Below are 20,464 nucleotides of genomic sequence, written 5' to 3'. Positions count from 1 at the left end.
TTTAAGTTTCCCCCTGTAACTTACTCTGTGACCCTGAGCAAACCACCTACCTTTTATGAGTCTCGCTTCTTTATCTATAAAACGGGACTACGACTACATGTTTTTCTAGTGGCTACTTAGAAGGCAGGATGAAGCACACATACACTGCTACACGAGGTCTGATTGGATTCCTATTCCCCGGTCTCTGAACGGAAGCGCCCAGCACGATGCCCTCTCTCAAGGAGGCAAGGCGGACGCCCTAGTGTCTGTCGCTGGCGCAAATCAGTGCAGATCTACAGGAGACCCGAACAAACTGTCCACCACTCAAGAGTAACTACGGCTAACCAGTTTTTCAAGAGATGAATGACAAGCTCGAACTGAGATAAAAGAGGACCACAGGAGTGTTTTCGAGAGATGTCATAGTACATAGGGAAAACAGCACGTGCTTTGGCGTTACCCAAAAAGGGCTTGGAATTTCAGCACTTACGATCTTAGGGAAGTTCTATGACCTCTCTCTGCATATTTTCTGATCTATAAAATGGGTCTAATTATCCCATAGAGTTGTGAGAAATCAACAATAACGTATATAAAGGATGTAAGTACCAGACCCTGTGCAAAGGTAGGCACTCAAGCAAACAACGCCTGTAGTTATTCATTAATTCGATAAGAAACATTAAGTTCCAGCTGTACTAGGCACCACACAAAGCCTGGCTGGGGCATGTAGAAAAGCTCATTTCTCACTACCAAAGAGCTCCCTGACTACAATTCCAACATGGCACAGCCAATCGAATTAGAATTAAAATTTTTTTCTCCACTTATTCAATTATTATTTGGTACCCCAATCTGCTTTAAAATTTAGTATTTATGGAAAGTAACAACTTTATAAAACAGAAGAGGGAGGATAATTACAACTGTCCCCAATCCCCTCTCGCTGCCCTGGTTTCTCTGGCTTCTGTTTTCCAGCTTCATAACCTTGGGCATAGCACTTGACTTCTCTGAAGCAGCTTCGTCATTAAGATGGAAGGGTACCATTCAGCTTCAGTGATGTAAATAAAGACATACAGGAAAGAGAAGCTATATGGGGTGGGGAACACAAAGAAAGCAGAAGGGAGGAAAGAGACATAAAAAAGTCAGAAAGCTAGGACTCAGAGAAGAGGAAGAGGGAGAGAGGCAAATATACTAAGAATTAAAAATTTGCATAGGGTAGAAATTTCACTCAATGAGCATAAATCTCCAGGCCGGAGATATAATTCAGACTAAGAAAATCAGTCTCTGCTATGAAACTTATGATTTTTAGCATTTCCCAACAATCAATGGTCACCCAGCAAGTGAATGGTGATGGCTTTATCTACATTACCATGGAAAAAATGAAGAGCAACTGAGGACCATGGAGATGATAAAACTGTCTACAGAAGAGTCAGAAAACTTAATTTTTCATAAATTTGCTTCAACGTTCTAAGTAGTCGCACTTAAAAATGAGTGATACTTAACTCCTGAGCATGATGCTACTACGGTATTAAAAACTGTATTTTATTATATACACTATACATTTGTACCGACATATCACTGTAAAGGGTTATATACACAAAATCATATATATTGACTTTTTGGAGCAATTTAAAGGATTCTCAAAGACCATGTAAGTTGTTAACCTTTGCTGCTGATTTTTGATCCCAACCCTGGAAATGCTAATTTCCTTTCTCATTCTCTTCTTTACCGATGACACATTATTGAAGGGAAAGGAGTTTTATCATCAGACTCGCCTTAACTAGGTTCTGATCCTCCTTTTCCTAGTTGAGTAATTCTGTTCTGTTACTATTACCTGAGCTCCGAGTATGTGAGGAATGAAAGGCACATAGAGATGACTAAGAAATTATTCCTGTCTTAAATGGTTTTGGGCTTTGGTTACTTGCGGGCCATAAACACGCACTACTTGGATAGACAGTGACAGCTTATGACAAGGAGATTTACATGTTGAGGGGTATCAGGATTAAGTCAGGTCGGTCAACACTGCGCAGTTTAAATGCACTCAACATATTTCTAGGCAAAGCCAAACATTTCCCTCTTGGCACCACCTTTGTTTCTTCCTCATCTTTCTTTCCAGGTTTCGAAACTCACACACGCCTTCTTAATCTTCTCTAAAAACCTCATGGTTCACCTGCATCTGGGTTAGGGGCTCCCATACCTGGCTCCTCACTACAAAACCTCCATGTGCTTTTCAATACAACCCGCCATGCTCAATCCACTGGTAACTGGCCAGACTAATACTGATGTCTCTCATTAGGTCCAACACCGAAAAACGGTATGAGAAGGTAAAATTAAAGGTCATAAACCGGTACTTCTGTTTGCACGATGTTTTAAAAATCTAATAACAAATAAAAATCTGCAAGATTTCTGAGTTTTCCAAAAGAAGCTGGCAACACGGGGTCCATGCTCATGTCAGCGACAGACCGGCACAGGTAGCTGGTGCCTCCTTCAGATAGGGCTTAAGGTCTCTGAAGGTTCTGAAGACTCTGGTGACCATCAAGGCCCTGGGCTACAGATACCAAGTGCCCAGACCTCATGCTGGAGGAGCTCAAGGAATTCAGCAGTAAGCAAAATGCAAGTCCCTGCTCTCGAGGAACTACACTGCGGTGTGCAACAGATGCTGAACGAAAGGGAAAATCAACCCACCAGGCACAGTCGAGTCAAGGTGTTTAATGTCCCCGTGGAACTCCCTAGTCAATGTGAGCGACGTGAATGGCCGCTCTCTCTTTTCAGTTTTGAGATCTAGACTGAACATGCTTAAAGGGAAGGTACACAGTTATTTTGTGACTCCATATAATTATAAGATTACAGTGTAAATTCATACATACACATCTCGAATGCATGTCATTGTCACTGAAACCGATTTCTAAGTTTCAGTGACAAATATATCTCCATCTCATTTTCTGACCTAAATATACTGCTACATCTGTGATGAATACCCTCAGAATAGCAAACTTGCACTTAAAGAAAAAGACATGCTCTCCTTTATGCTTAACATTTAACTGTACCAACAAAATTACACTGTATACTAGATTATCTCAACACCGAAAATCTCAGATTCAGTCAATTCTTTTTTTGACCATGAAGCGAAGCCCTTGTTTTGAAAGTTTCTAAGAACCAATTCTTGTCTAATGCCCTCAATTTCTGCCTTGCAAACCTGCACTCAAACTTCTGAGGCCTGCTAATGAGATAGCAGGCAAATGAATAAAGCACATCAGAAAGCCTGCTTGATGACTTGAGAAAGTGTCTATATGGAGGTGTCTGCGCATTCTCATTAAGTTCTACTGTACTGCCTCTTTCCCCCCCACGATCCTTCGGCACACTCACTCCTGCTGGGCCTGGACCCAGCCCCAGAACCTTCCTGAACATACAGCTCCGGGCAGCCCTGTTCATTGACTGGCAATATTTGTCACCCAGATGAAATCTGCATTCCTATTCCGACTCTTCATTTAGGCCCCATGTTGTAGAATATTTGTTTCTAACATTCTTTCCTTTAGATTTCACATTTGTTAGTAATGGTTCTCACGTTATTTCATGTTTGTATATATTGTCTTCTCCAAGTACCAGGACTTTGCCTTTTATCTATCTCAGATCACCAACCGCAATGATTCATACACAGTAGGCACTCAAAGTGCTCTGAACATACCTGAGACAAATGTATAAGACACAGTAAAAAAAAAAAAAAAAAAAAAGAAAAAGAAAAGAAAAGAAAGAGAAAGAAAAAAGAAAGAAACTCAAGTTTAAAAAAAAAAAAATTGCCTCTATTTCTGACTATGGTTTGGACCAGGAGGTTAGTAAACTTTTCCTGTAAAGAGCCAGATAACGAGTGTTATCGGCTTTGTGGGTCGGATGGTCTTTGATGCATCGCTCGGCTCTGCCATCGCAGCGTAAACACCTACTGACCAGACGCAAATGAAAAGGATGTCTAACATCCAGTACGACTTTATAGACACTGAAATCTGAACTTCATATGATTTTCACATGTCACAGAAGATTGCTCTTCTCTTGATCTCCCCCCCCCCACCAACAATTAAAATTTATAAAAGCCATTCTTAACTTGCAGGCCATAGAGAAAGAAGAGGCAGACTGAATTTGGCTCACAGGACACAGTTTACTGACTCTGGCCTAGATCTGCGGTTCTCAAAGCGAGAATTTCTGATGGCCTGCAAGATCCTTTCAGCACGTCCAACTTCCTAAGTGTGAAGCCAGATTTTCTTCGTGTACTTCAACCAAAACAATGTGTTACAAGAGTCTGAATGCGAAGATCCAGCTGTCTTCTATTAAGGCAGAGATTGAGGAGATTGGCAAAAAATGTAAAACAATGCCACTCTTCTCACTAATTTTTCTTTATGTTTTAAAAATATATCCTTGTATTTCATAATGCGATTTATGTTAACATGTAATGGACTCATTATTGATTTTTAGGTAGATTAATATTTTTTTAAATTCCTCAAGTGTTGATTTCTAATATGACGAATGTCAACAGCTATAACCCATGTGAACAAGCCCTCTGGAGGCCCTAAGTAAATTTTAAGGATGTAAGGGATCTCGAGAGGAGACAGTTTGAGAACAAGCGGCTGACCACAGCCGGGATGACTCATTCCTGCGGACAGAGAGCGCCCTGGCGGCAGGCAGGGGCCTTCCCCAGGCCCACCAGATAGACCACCTGATTTCGACCTTGATCTTGACTTTTCCTCACCTAAGAGTTTCATGACATTTCTTCGATTAGATCCTGATTTGGTAAAACTTAATCTCATGCAATTTAGGTTCTTGCATAATAAAGCTGGTGAAGACATGATGGTTATTCCCATGGGGGTTGGGGGTGGGGACCATAAAAACACTTCAGCCCTTACTTTGCCAAAATAGATAACTTAAAGCAAGTATCTCTCCTTGGCTAATATTCTCCAATTAAAAAAAAAAATTATTGTAATTTCTTGCCTCCATGAGAACACACCTCAAACAAACAGATTACAGTGGCTCCTTTATAAGTCACGGTCCCTTGAACCTGCCTCCACAAACACTGGGAGCCCGGTGCTAGTCGGCACCCTCGCAGCTGCATTAAATCTAAGGAAGTGAAGTCTACTAGACATGGTGCAAGTCTGGTTGACAGAGCTAATAATAATGAACCAAAAATTATATTTTGCAAGTGAGGGATACACATCTTTGAGACAGTACTACTATTTTGCTTATTATTTAAGATTTAAAATCTTTTTAAAAGACTATTTCAAGAGGGAAAAAAAAGGAAAGGTGTCTTGAGTTCCAGTGTTACCATATATAGAGAAACTTTATATAAGGAAGCATTTCTTTCAACGTAAGTTTACTTTGTCATAGGTTTAACTGTCTATTCAAATAATGTGTACCACTGTCCTAGGGAATTCTGACCCCCACCCGCACAATTTTAGACAGAACTAAACAATAGCTATGATTTCCAACATTTATCATTTTGTTGAATTATATATTATTAATCAGGAAGTGTTTCCCCACAAGTATATGATTTTAAATATCTTTGCAGTTTTCTCTTATAGGATAATAACTTTATAAACAATAATGGAGGAAGAAAAAATTTATATTTTGGATATGTATCCTTCAATCTGTATTATAAAATATCTAAAATATCAGGAATTATGGTCGGAAGCTAAATCTGCTATAATTTGTGATTAAGTGTCTTCAAGTACTAAAATAAAATGCATTTGGCTACTTTGATCAACACCAAAACTGAAATTTACTAGCATCTTTAAGATCAGAAAGCTACTAGCAAATATTACCTGTTTGGGGGATTATTACCCATTTGAGGGAACAGTGAAAAATTATATTAGAAAGATTTTGGCAGCTGTGATGTTCAATGAAGAACAGAAAATAGACTTAAAATGTGGAGAAAGTGCTTACTGTTTAAATCTACAGTAAAAGCAAAAGTCTCACTATGATTGCAAAACATTCCAAATTGTGAAACTTAATTTGTAAAATAGACAGAAATAAAGCAGCTTCCTCAGTTATTTTTGAGATCTCAGCATCAATTCAAAGGAAATGCTTATATTTAAAATAAAGCCTATTTCAAAATACGAATCTCTATACTAAGTACAAATAAGGACATAAAATAAATTTGTATCTCATATCATGCAACAACATTCCTTTGGTTCCATGAGTATTCAAATGAAGGTGATGTGAAACTTAAGTTTAAAAAAAAAAGTTATCTGCTTCAGGATTTAATTCTTTAAGCAATAAAAGAACCTCGAGTTGAAAAAAAAGGAACGACAATTGATATGAAGGTAAAAGAATCAAATTACATAATTGTTATGTGAACTACGTGGAAAAAGAAAAAAACGTGTACTTCGCTGTGCAGAAAAGATATATTATTTCTGGCAAATACTGTCTACAAAATCCTTTTTGTATAATTAATCATTTTCCCTACTCTCATTTTTAAATCGAAATTATGTTAATTAAAAAACCTGAGTATAAGAAAGTCGGTAAGGAAGACGAAATTTCAAAATCATATGTAATTTATACTATAACAAATATCGAAGGGATTCGTAAATGATATGTAAATGATATGTAACAACTATGCTGTAAATCTGAAACTAATAAAAAAAAATACTGAATGTCAACTGTAATTGAAAAAAAAAAGATAGAAGGGATTTATAGAATTCTGGTCCATATACGAGAGGGGAAAAAAATAGTCTGAGAAAACACTGTTCCCGCTATTCCAAAGCAACAAAACCAGAATCAAAATATGGTTATTTTAAAGTGTGGCACAGCAGTTTAAAATGTGAAAAACACCGTTTTTATTTTAATAAAATCATTTTCGGTTTCTTTTATTTTCCCAATTCCCCTCTCTGGCAGTAGGACAACACAGTGTAAATTCCTGTAGTTGGTGGGGAATTTTCTTAGCACTTTGTGGAAACTGTTGGCTTTCAGAAACAAACAGGCTGATTTGAACCAAAGGTTAGACAAAACACAGAATTGCAACAACGATAAAAAGCCATTTAGAAAGAGGATCAAGCCAAGCAGATAAGCACACTTTACATCACCACCTCTCTGGGACTGTTCAAGTCGGCTCCCTCATTTCAAAAAGCCAAAGCAAAGCAAAGCATGCTGACTTACATTGCTTCTTTAGTTCTTTCAGCTGTTGTTTAAATTGTACAAATTTTTCATTATTTTGAAAGTCTGCATCAGAATTCTTATTCTGCAAAGCCAAAAATTTCTTCTCCACTAATAATTTCAGATCTGGTATTTTTTCTGGACGTTCCTCTTTTACCTGAGGAAGATAATAAAACTGTATTAGTTAAATGTTTAATAGTTAAATAACACAGTTTCGTAACATTATTTTTATCTCGTTTCATGAAAATACATATTTAATGAAGTAGAAAACAGAATCCTCCCAACTGAGCGTCAAAGAGCACGGGACTTGTTCCAGAACTGACTGCTGGTGAACGACGGAGGGAGGGAATCGTTCACCCCACCCGCTCATCACTTTCTCAAACCGCCCCTTCGATGCCCTAGCAACTTGCTGTCTCCCGACAACTACTGGAGGAAAACCTCATACCAGCTAACCTCTCGGGTCCTTCACTTCACCACCACCACTTCTTCCTTGACCCCAGGTCTGCTCAGACCCTTCTCTTCCCCACGTGGTTATTCCATCCTGCATTCTTATCATTCCTCAGCTCTGCCCTCTGCCTCAGCAGGTTACGAGAGGCTTCGACTTCACAAAAGAAGTTGAGACTTTAACCTTGAACTTCATCATCTGCTGCCACAAGGAATAAGTGTCCCCTATTCTGTTCAAAGCTATAAACTCTCGATCTATGTTCTTATGTTCCGCCTCCCAATATTTTATTATAAAATTTTCAAACATGCAGAAAATGGAAAGAATTGTATTTTACTATTCATCCACCTCCTGATGCCAGGATTAACATTTTGCTATGTCTGCTTTATCATGTATCTATTCATCTATCTGCCCCTCTATCCATCCATCCTAAGCCTTGTTTTTAAGTTCGTTCTTAATTCTGTCTTCTTCATCTCCTTCAGAACAAACTTTCCCTCACTCTAAACTCTTTTCCCCAAAACCTTTATTTTGGCTCTTTACTCCCATATTTAAGAACCAATCTCTCCAATCTCTGCCCACTCCCTTCAAGTATTTCCTTCCTTATAGTCCAGCCCCTTTGGGGAAAAAAGCCATCTATACCCACTGCTTCTACTTCCTCGTCCTCAGTCCTCAGCCAACACGACTGAGCTGCTGGCCCGTCCACGTCACCGCACCTGCACTTCTTCGGGCCTTCGAATGGGTCCCTTGAATCACTGGCCTCTTCCTGATGCTTCAGCCACTAAGCAAAAGCAAATTCACCAAAGTATCCCATGTGCCCCAATATGTCTTAGAGAGGTTTCTTCCACAACCCCAGTAATACTCGATTACACTTATTTTTATACGTTTCTTTCCCTTCACAAAATGTAAACTCTGAAGGATGTCTGATTTATCACTGTGTTGCCAGCACCACGTACATAGAGGGTAGTACTCTATATCCACTCGATGTAGTTCAAAAAAATTAATCTTATTTGCTCCAAATATACTTACCCACTAAAACTCATAATTTATCAACTGTTATTAGTAGAGCACACAATACAATTTCTAAGCTGGAAGACAACTTAATGATCATCTAGTCTCGATATCTATTTTCTCCAGTTTCATAAATAAAATGATCTAGAAAGAAGTTAAATGACTTATCTATGATCATCTAGTTAGTTAGAGGAAATGCTAAGACTATAAGATAGATATAAAAAATTCTTGTTTTTGGTTCTGGTCAGTGCGATATAGTTCTGATCTCTCCGAATTTGAGTACCAACCCATAGCAAAGCATATCAATAGATATGCTTAGATTACCCTTTGTCATGGAGATAAGAATTATATAATCTTTGCTTAATTGTTATGCATTTTAACTAGCTAAATTGAAAGTGAAGATTAAGCATAAAACCAGCATGCCTAAATTCATATTTATATTAGAGTGAAGAAAATGACTGTGTTCTCAATACACCGATGAAACTCAACCAGGGCTGGATCTATCATCAGAGAGTTGTGAAAAATGGAGAGGCTTTAATGCCAAGTCTTATACATAATTAAAAACTTAAAATAAGCCCTGTAAGGCTAAAAAAACAATACAGCTCAGTTTGAAACTAAGGGAAAAAAAGAAGGTAGAAAGGCAATTTAACAAGGCCTTATGTCTCAAGAATCAGAGCTATTATTCATGGTGACTAGCTATCCTCTACCTCTACACAGGACAGAACAAGATGAAACAAATTCAAGATGGTAGCATGAAGAGTTCAGGACAGATACGGAAAATAAATTATGAGTTCTTAGAAAAGAATTATAGTCTCTGGATTTATAAAATAAAATCGACTACTCACGTCTGCCTGAGATGGTAATGGTAACATTACAGGGAGGCCTACAGATGAACTTGCCCGAGGTCTTCAATGAGTATGAAATCATTATTACATTGGGGACAATCAGAAAGAGATCTGATCTGAGCAGATGGTCATTAAGTGCAAATATTCTTTTCCAATGAAGTCTCTCACTCACTCAACACACTTAGTTTCCCTAGTTCAAATACAACTACTGCTGAGGAGTTAGACAGAATGGGACAGACATTCTGAGGTTGACAACATGGCAACCTAAAGCATGACTAGGATACTCGAATAAACCAGATTTAGTGATTCAGAGTACTTTTATTCCCCACAGCCTCAAGAGAACTGCTACAAAGCATAGAAATTCACGGCTTCTGGAAATCTGATGCTGCAGTTGGCACAGCTCTCTATGGCAAAGAGAACTTACTGTCCCCCAGCTATCAAAACGAAAGCCTGGAAAATGTCGAATTCAGTATCTGTTTAAATCGATGCAGCAAGTGGGGATTAACTACATTTTTAATGGTTTCTTGCTTTGTTTCTATCTTCAAGAGAAAGAGAAACATAATCTCAAAAGGGAAAGGAAAATAGCCGTCTGTTGTGTAGCTGATCGTAAGTTACCTGGTCTGAAAAAGGGAAGAAAAACGGCCCTCTTTCCCTAGGACGAATTTAAAACACCTCAAAGAAGTTTGAGATGGGAGGAGAGAATCCATTAGATCCTACTCCACCCCTTTTCTAAGGATAAAATACCTAGATACGGGACTTAAAACCTCAGTGATAAAAAAGCACAGGGCGTTATTAGTTTGCTGAGGCTGTCATGAAAAAAGTCCCACAGACTGGGTGGCTTAATCAACAGATATAGTTTCCTCACAGATCTGGAGGTGAAGAGTCCGAGACCAACGTGGCAGAAGCACGGGCTTCTTCTGAGGCCTAGCTCTGCGGCTCGGAGACAGCCGTCTTCCACCTGTGTCGGCGGGTGGTCTTCCTTCTGTACGTGTCTGTGTTCGAATTCCCTCTTCTTACAAGGGCACCAGTCATATTGGATTAGGATGCATTCCAACGACTTCATTTATGCTTAATGACCTCTTTAAAAGCTCTATCCCCAAAGGCAGTCACATCCTGAGGTACTGGGGATTAGGACTTAAACGTATGGACTCTGGGGCGATACAATTTAGCACAGATGGTGGGTTAATAAACTTTTTTTTAATAGCTTAAAGATTATCCATCCTTACACCATTATAATTTAAAACTGGTAGAAACTACTGAGAAGTAAACATAGTAGACACCATACTTCCATAGTGGAAATTTAATACTGCCCTCGGAAGAAAACGTCGCGCTTTTACGCCTCACCCACTGACCCGTCCAGTGTTCAGTGAGTGCCCTCTGTGTGCTAAGCGCTGTAGCTATGCAGGACAGAAGACCAGAAAAGTCGATCAGGAGCACATGGTAAGTAGCTTTGGGAGCCAGGCTAGGGAAATGAGAGCTGACCTGACAGGCAGCAGAAAAGACATTAAAAGATTTTGAGGAGTAAAGTAATAATACCATGAGAATTAAAAAAAAAAAAAAAATGATTACTATAATTAAAGCAGAGAAGGTGCTCTACAGAGGGAGATGGAAGTCATTGCTGTACATTAACACTGGCAGAGGGACTGGCAACCTGGTCAAGTTACAAATGTCATTCCTGAAGCAGAACCGCTGAGTCTTTTTGTGAGAGGAAGACTGGAACTGATGGGGACTCTACGTTATTGAATATTTAACGTGGGCAAATAGTAAAGTGCCATTTTCTTGGGGAAGGAAGAGGTGATCCTGAATGTCTGTATAACATCTAAATGGAGAGATCCAGGCACCTCGAAAAACATTTAAAATGAGAACATGGGAAGAAAAAGAAGAGAGATTCAAAATACTCTAAAATGAGCAAAGAAAACCAGGAATGAGGAGGGCCACAGAAGAAAGAAACAGAGAAATTTTCCTTAAGAGAGATGTTTATCCTTTGGGAAAAATGATACGAGAGAGCTACAATAAGAAGATAAGGTCTAAGAAGAGACCACTAGATTTAATTACTAGGCACTCAGTCCACTGCACCGGAACTGTTCATCGGTCTCAAACTACCAGCTGCCCTCAGGTGAGAACGGTTTCACTGGCGTCTAGTGCACTGCCTGGTGTATAGCAGGTGCTCAAATGATGCTGAGGAAAGTTACAGTGGGGCCAAATTATGCTGCACCGAGATGAGAGAAAAGATTAAGGGAGTTCTGCGTGAACAAGTGAATACAGCCTGGCGCCAAAGGAAGGAGAGAGAGATGGGAAGGCGATCACGGCAAAGAGGCTGTTTATTTGCATAGAGGGTGACGGTTGCCTGAAATGAAGCCGATGAGGCAGGAGAGAGAACGTGGATCTCGGGATCAGCACCCAATGCTGTGTGGTTCTTAAGACGGTCCTTCCAGGCCTCGGATTTCTCTCACCTCTTAAACAGGAGGCAGGAATGCCTACTTCAATCCCGCGAAGACTCGATGAAATCGTGTATTTGTGTTTACCCCTGGCATAGCCCGGATGTGGAAAAATCTTTATTCTTCTCCTTCCAACTTTAGCCCAGAGCCTTTAACAGATCTGCGGACTGAGAAGGAGCCAATGGGGAAGCGTAAATCAAGAACGCTAAGAGAAAACCAGTATCAGATTTCATCTGAGAAAATCATTCAAGTACCTGGGCAAAACGAGAGAAGAAAGGACACGACGAGCTGGGGAAACGCAAGAGTCTTTAGCAGGTGTCGTGAGTGCCCACAGGGCCGGGCGCGCGAGGATCTGAGCAGCACCCCGAAGTGCAGGACAACAGGAAGTGGTGAGGGCGGCGCTGAGCACAGGGCGCAGGCCCCAGGTGAGAGGAAGCGGCTGCTGCCTCGTGGGAGAGCGAGCCACGTTTTTAAAGAAAAGTTAGAAATGTAGATTTTTGTGTTTTGTTTTTTTTTTTTTAAAAAACATATAGTCCAAACAATACCTTAGCCTAAATTGAAACCTGTTTAATGCAAACAATATATTTTGGACATAAAACTAAAAGTACTTTTGTGATCCACAGTATATGGGTGGTTTAGTACAATTCCCAGACTTCTATTTTAGGGATGAAATGTGGTCTTTTCAAGCAAGACAGAGAATAATGGAAAAAGACGAGTGTGGGGGAGAGTGCGGAAGGTCAGGGATTCCATTTTGACACGCTAATCCATAGTATTTATGATTAAAGACTTGGGCTCTAGACTTTAGATTAAGATTAAAAATAAGCGTCTGCTCCTAACCGAATGACCTTAGAAAAGTTACTACACGTATATACCCTTAATTTCCTCACTTGTAAAGAGAAAATAATAATAATGGCAGTATTTACCTCATAGTGTTGCTGAGAAGAGATGAAACGAAGCGATAAAGCCCTGAGCTGTCTGTAAAGAGAATATTCAGTAAACAGTAGCTTGTTACCGTATTATCACTACACGTATCACCAGGCTGCCTGGATACACGGGCCTGCAGCTCAGCAGACCGATGTGGAAACGCTCACGTAGAGGAAATCGGTCGCTGTGTGGATTTTCATGGAAACTGTGGAAATGAATGGGATTACCAAGGGAAGCGAAGACACAGAAACCAAAAAAGGACCACGGACTGAACTCTGGAGAATACTCTATTTATGGAGCAGCTAAGAGAATCTGAAAAGAAAAAAGTACGAGAGCGAGTAAGTCAGCCCAAAGAAAGTGTTCCAAAAGTCTAGGAAGAAATTTCAAGGCCTGTCAAAAGCGGCGGAAAAGTCAAGCTAACTAAGGATTGAGAAGTGTCCACTGGACTTGGTGATTGGGTCACCGTGGACTTTAGCAGGAGCAGAGATATGCATGAAGTGCTGACTCCAAAATACTTGGATCTTTGTTAATGAATTGTTTCAAGAAGATGGAACGGTGATTGAAAGAAACACATAAATCTCCCAAAGTTCCTTCGATTCTCCAACTGCTCAGTTGCAGCCCCAAATCATTTGTAAATGTTTAGCTACATTTAATTGGAACTCACTACTCCAGTGACCGCAATATTTCTCTCCTGTCAGCAGAGGAATGTCATCAATGAGCTGTCAACAACTAAGTCAAGCCTCTGGCGGCTCTGTCCCTACGAACAGAGCCTGGTTGTTTCAGGCAAAAAGATAATGGCAGAAACAAAAGGTAGAAGTCAGCCCTTACCCATAGTGAAACTATATTACTTTCAACATAGTGAAACTATATATTATTTTCAGCATAGTAAAATGATATATTATTTTCAACATGCTTTAACTTAAAATTTTAAATATTTATATGACGATAATACATCTTATTTCTTTCAAACAAGATTATACACACACGCGATTACTCAAAGTGTGTCATTTTACTGCCATAGGGCAAAGTCAAGGTCTCCTCCTCCAATTATCATTATTGCCTTATAGCCATCATCTCACTGGGAGAGGAGATCACAGGAGTGAAGGGTATTAATGGGCTGAGTCATTCACACACTTTTGAATCATGTGAGAATCTAGTATAAAATTAGTCATTCTTGTAACTGAACCAAGACTCAGATGGATTTACTCTCTCCAAAACAGCCACTGTTAGATGTCTGGCTACCAAAATAACATACACCTAATGGTTTACATTTTGGAAATCACACAGCCTTTAGAAGTTTATAACAAGTAGGTAACAGTAATAACTAATTTGGTTGTGTTCTGCTCACTACATTAAGTATGCCAAGTTCTAAGTCACAGTCAGCTTGATCTAAGGCTACGGGATCTGCTTTCATTCTATGAATCCAGAAGGCATTGCCTCAGTTGGTCCTAGAACATTCATTCAACAAATATTTACTGAGGCTCAATTGGGTACCAGGCATTATGCTAAGCACCTAGACATCTATGGGAGCTGGCTCAGGCTTATGACACACCACCGACCCAACTGGTCATATGCAAGATAAAGTTACATAGGCCAAAACTGTCTCCACCTTTATAGAGCAAAAAGGCTTGGTAAAGTTTTATTGAAAGGCATGTCCAGGCTAAGAATCATGCTTTCACTGGCTGAAACCTAACTACATGTGAGTATGGAGACACATTGCACCTTCTACAGAGTTTACTGTAGAGCCTTTGCCCTGTTCAAAAAAACATCACACACACTGATGATGACCAGCATGGACTATGCCCTTCATCTCACGCCCGTTTCTGCTGTCCATTATACAGTCTCACTGAACTCCGTGGGACCTACTTATTTGTAGTGAAGTGAGCTTGTTTCCTAGTGCCATTATTTAGCTTGACTTCTGACAGAACACTTAAGAGAGACTACTTCCTTGTTAAGCATTATTACACGTCAACTGGCCTTTGTCATTTGCCAAGGTGTTGTGATACGCCATGACCGAACAGCGGCCAACCAGACATGAAAACATCTTTCCTTCTTCGAGGCTTTCAGAAAAAAATTTGGAAAATGAATAAACTTAAACATGTGTGAGAGTGTTATTGGTCTAGTTCTAATGGCCCAGTCCTGTTAGAATAGGCAGTTGTCTAACAGATGGCAGTTAAATGAGGCAATCTGCCATTGATGTGCTTGTTACTAAACATTTATGTTATTGAAAATTATTCCAATAAGTTTCTCATGGCACCACTCCCACTGTAAGATTATGACAAACAGGAATCACTTATTTACAAAGAATGCAGCATTAGGATTCCCCTGGGGGTGTTAGGGTGGGGTGGGGAACAAAGTGCCTACACTGCCTCTTTGGGTTTTTTTTTCTTTTTTCTTTTTTTGGGGGACAGAATTCACAGACATGTGCATTACTTATTTAGTCATCCACTTAATAAATATTTACTGAATGCCTACCACACACGGGCACTGTGCTAGGCATTGGAGCTGCAATCGTAAACACACTGCCTTGGCCTCTGTTCTCGTGGGGTTTGGGATCTGGTGTTACTCACATAGTCAAACAAATATACTACCACCAACTGTGCTAAGTGCTGGGAAGAAAACATGTCGGACGCTAGGAGAGCATGTCACAACATAGATACTGAGCACGTCGTTTCACAGGCGATCCTTTCAAGTACAGTTCAATCTAAAAACGAGGGTCAGACTGAGGGGAGGATGAGGTCAGGCTCATTACTGTTGTTATTAACACTTCGCACTTGTACAGCGCCTTTCATCTAAGCGGTTCAAAGCCTTACATACACAAAAATCATTACCCCATTTTACAGATGTAAGGAATGGGCAGCTCACAGTAGTTAAGCGTCTTGCCCAAGGTCATACTGAGTCAGTGACAGATGGTTTCAACTCATTCAAACTCCCTTTCAACTTCATTTTGCTTTGCATATGTCTCTGAATAACAACCCAGAATGAACCTTTATACCCCATCTGAATTTTATAAAAGCATACTTATTTCAGGCCTATGTCCTCAACTTTAAGGTCATTTGTTAAGTTCTGAGGTGAAAAGACACTTATTCTGAATTTACAATTGCCTTTCCCTTCCACCATGCCTCTGTCATCCACAGAATTACTAAATGTTTCACTCATCATTACGGTGTCTCACTCAAGATTTTGTGGTGGAAAAGTCCAGCAATGGGTTGACTAATTAGAGGGATTTACTGGTCTTACCGAGTCTCCCACTACCCAGAAAGACGATCGTTCAGAATGCTAAATCATCTTCTGAAGAAGATTCAGCTCCAGTGCTACCTGGGAGACACCACCTCATGAGGTTAGAGTGACGTCCCACGGGATGCTGGTAACCAATGAATAAACGTGACATTGTTTTTTCCAACAGCCAGAACACATGGCCTGGAAACCGAGGGACAAAAGGAGAATTAGCTACATCTTCTCCTCCCTCTCATCACGCCTAATGACCAACTTGCATTTTTCCCCCATGGCTGCAACTCTCGTTCTGCTGGTTTAACAGTCTCTGTGCCCAAGAGGAGAATGATTTCACTAAGGGACTCAACAATGTCTCCACTGATTTGAAAGCTTAAACTACAACCTAGCAATTTTGAGCTCCTCATGACACTGAACAGACAAAAAGTGAGGTTACAGTTTCAGTTAGGACAGTGAATCTTGATTATGAAGGGTAAATGGGACTGCAGCTACACCATGAAGAAAGGGGCGTGCGTGTCTGGAACCAGGAATGCCTCCTGGTTTTGCCATTTCTATTGCTGAATGGGAATGGAAATAGGAAACCAGTCCATACAGACAGGACCATCAAGAGCTAGGATACTGCATGACTGAAAGCCTAGGTGTTACAGCTAAACAAACCTACATCAGCTCAGAATTGGCTGACAGCAAAGAGAACAGGAAATGGCTAGTGCAGAAAGGGAGTTAAAAATACCAACTCTGTGCTCAGGACCAACAGCAAAAGCTAAGGCTGAAGTATCCACTCGTGTTTCTGCCTTGTCTTGACCCGTACATTTTATGTTTTTAACTAATTTCTCCCTTTCCCTTTTGCCTAATATGTTATAAAAAGTGAGGTGGTGGCTCTTTGATTACAGAGTGCCATATGGAATAGTAAAAAAAGTTATAAGCTCGACCCAAGCATCCTAGGCTTGGAAACAATAACTGATAAGATGTTATACCCTTCCCCCTTTGTGGGAAAGAGAAATCGTGTTTTTGCTTTTACGAGAGATAGCTTGCAACGTCAGTAGTAAGCATTTTGCTGTTACCACTGCTTACAGATTTAAGTCTGGAAGAAAAGTGTCTCCTACAAAGCGTTAGCAGCCACATTCGGTGGTCGAGAATCTTCTGAACACCTTCCCAATGCAGGGGGAATTTCCCACCTGGCGAGTGGTGCCTCCTTGGGACAGGAACCAGAAATCTACTTCTCAGCCTCCCTTGCAGCAAGAATATAGACATGTCACCTTGGCCCTTTGTCACAGGGTTTGTGGGACTGCAGTATAGAAGGTGCCAATAGAGCCTCTGGCACCACATTACCAAGAGATTTAACCTTTAAACCCCAATTCTACTTTATACCAGCTGTGCAGTCTTGGGCAAGTTACTTAACCTCTCAGAAACCTGATTTCCACCCAAATCATAGGGTTGCTGTGAATATTAACGAATTAATATCTGTAAAGAATTTAGAGCTTTGAAATTCAAATGCAGTAACCACTAGCCACATGTGGTTATTTAAATTAACTAAAGATGTGGTTATCTAAATTAATTAAAATGAAATAAAATTAAAATTTTAGTTCCTCAGTCACACTGTCGCATTTCGAGTGCTCAATAGCCACACGCAGCTAGTGGCGACCTTTCAAAAGTGCAGGTCTGAGACAAAGTTCTACTGCAAAGTGCTGACTTACAGAATACTTCCTGGCACTCGGTAAGCACTTGGATGGTAATCGCTACTATTATTATTACTAGTATTGTTATCACTATTATTGTTTTACATTACATCCTCAGAACTCATTTATCTTTTATCTAGAAGTTTGTGCCTTTGACCACCTTCACCCAATTCCTTCCCCGCCCCTCTGGCAAACACATTATCATCATTATTATTATAACAGCAAGTTTAAAACACAGCTGAATTTTAAAATCTGGTGGAGGAGATGGACAAGTAAAAAGCAATTATACGGAGCCTGATAAAAATTAGAAGCAGCATCGAAAGCAGTAGCTACTCTCTCAACGTAGAGTTTATTGTGGGCAAGTTCCTGAACCAAGCGCTTCGAGTGGATTATTTTCTTTAATCGTTCGCAAACGAACAGCCTAAGAAGAACTAATACATTCCTATATCACGGGTTAAAAAATGGAAGCTCGGGAGTGGCCTAACTGCAAGTGGCCGAACGCTGCTCAGTACGGGAGCTGGGACACGCACTGGCCGGCCTGGTCAACCACCCAACTACCCCCTGACGTCACCACGTCTTTACCGAGTGCCCACGAGGGGCCGTGCACTGCTCCCGATGCTGGGAACACAGCGGTAGACAAAGGAGGCCTCTGCCCTCACAGAACTTACATTCTAGTTGAGAATAAGAAAACATAGCCAGATGGTAGTAAGTGCTGTAGACGATAATTAGACAAGGCAGGGTGAGATGAGCTCTTCTGTGATGGATGGTCAGGGAAGGCTTCACTGAAAAGATGACGTTCAAAAAAAAGGCCTGAAGATCCAAAAGGGCTGGGGAACGAAGAGATGGGGTCAGAGGTGAAGAGGGAGTGAGGGCGGGACGGACCATTTGGCCTCTACTCTAAGAGAGATGGGAAGGTTTCGAGCAGAGGAGTGAAAAGATCTGCTCTTCTTTTTTGAAGGATCGCTCTGGCTGTCATGACCGAGGATAGATTTTGGGGGAGGGAGGAGACCACTTCGAAGCAGGAAAACAGTTAACAGGCTACTGCTGTCATCTAGGCAAAAAGGTGAGCAAGGCATGAATGCAGGTGACAGCAGAAGCAGCAAGAGGTGGTCAGGTTTTAAAGGTAGAAACGATAGGGTTTATCGAAGGCCTGGATGTGGGCTGAGAAATGAGAAATGTAGGTTTGGCCTGACTAAAGGAATTGGGATAGATGCCATTTTCTGAGGTAGGGAAGTCTGGAGGAACAGCTGGTTTTGGAGGAAAAGAAAACCAAGAGTTTAGTTTTGAAAGGTGAAATGTGAAATGCCTATGGGAATGAAATGAAACGGAAATGAAGACGGTTGTATTTTTGAGACTTGGAGAGAAGACATGTTACAGCTACAACTGCTACGAAATATGATTAAGTACACCGTATTACAAGAGCACAGTCATATACTTGGCGGAAGGGGACTGTGGGATGCTATTAAAAAAAAGAGGCTACACTAAGTTTGTGAAGGGTAAGAAAGGGTTAACAGTTGGACAGCGAAAGAAGGGTACTCCCTGCAGAAAAAATAATGTGTGCTAAGGCCAGAGACCAGAGAACATCCCAAGAACCAGCATAGAAGAATTGTACAAAATGAGTTAAACAGGGTTATATGCCAGGTGAAGACGTCTGAATTTAATCCCAAGAGTAAAAAGAATATCCGAAGAAGATAAAACTGTGAACAAAAAATAGGCAAAACAATCAAATTCCCGATCTAGAAATATCTCTTGGGAACTAGAAATCATTAAAAGAAAACAAAACTTCGCATAGCAAACTTGACATAGGAGACTTCGGACTGTGAAAACGAGGTAGGCAAACTCATTCAGTGAAGGAATGAGGGAGATGAGGAGCTAGGAGGAGTGAGGATGATGACTGAATTTCTGATGTGGGAAACTGGGTGGATGATATTTCCACTTACTAAGTTATAGGGTTTCAGGAAAAAAAAAAAAATCAAGGGGAAAACCTCTCTCTGGGGACAGATTGAATTTAAAGAGCACACTTTAGTAGAAATATCAAATAGGTGCCCGAATTCATGCGTGTGATTCTCAGACGAGCGATCTGGAACGGAAGGATCTGGGTGGGACTCGGCAACATAAAGACAGTAATTCAAGTTCTCAGCACAGATGCTATCTCTCAGGAGGAGAATGCAGTGTGAGAAAAGAATCAAAGAACAGGGTGGAATACCAAGCTTTAATGTGTGAAGAGGTAAAGCGGGGTTCACCAAGGAAACTACAGAGAAGCGGCCAGGAGCAAGAAGAAAAAACAGCCGTGTTGTTATGAAGTCAAAGTCAAAGGAACACAACAATTCAGAAAGGAGGAAGTTATTAATAGCAGCGAAGACACAAAAGAGAACGACTGAACATTCTCCTATGGTTTTTTACCAGGTGCGTCACCTCGGGCAATTCCCATCACTGCACCTTAGCTTCCTCATCGACGCAAGAATGCTACATTAGCTACTGCGCCCTGTTGTTGTGAGGACACGTGGTGATACGGATAAAGGACCTAGTATGTGTTAGACACACTAGACACAAAAAATACTCTGCTGTTATTACCACGTGTTCCATGCATGGCAGACAGGCAGGTCCAGGTAACGAGAACTGGGGCTGAGAGCAGGAACTGTGGAGTTTTGAAAAAGAGCAACTGGGAGACAAGAATGATAAGCTTTTTCCTTTTCTTCCGCCTCTTTCCCAATGTCTCCTTTCTCCCTTCTAAATGCAGTTTGTAATGCAGGGAGTCCCAGGAGCCTGTCAAAGGGACCTCTGAAGCACACCTGGTCT

Source organism: Rousettus aegyptiacus, unplaced genomic scaffold (genome assembly GCF_014176215.1).
Source record: "Rousettus aegyptiacus isolate mRouAeg1 unplaced genomic scaffold, mRouAeg1.p scaffold_m13_p_15, whole genome shotgun sequence".
NCBI classification, from domain to species: domain Eukaryota; kingdom Metazoa; phylum Chordata; class Mammalia; order Chiroptera; family Pteropodidae; genus Rousettus; species Rousettus aegyptiacus.
The sequence above is the reverse complement of the archived record's forward strand: the minus strand, read 5'-3'. Positions refer to the sequence as shown.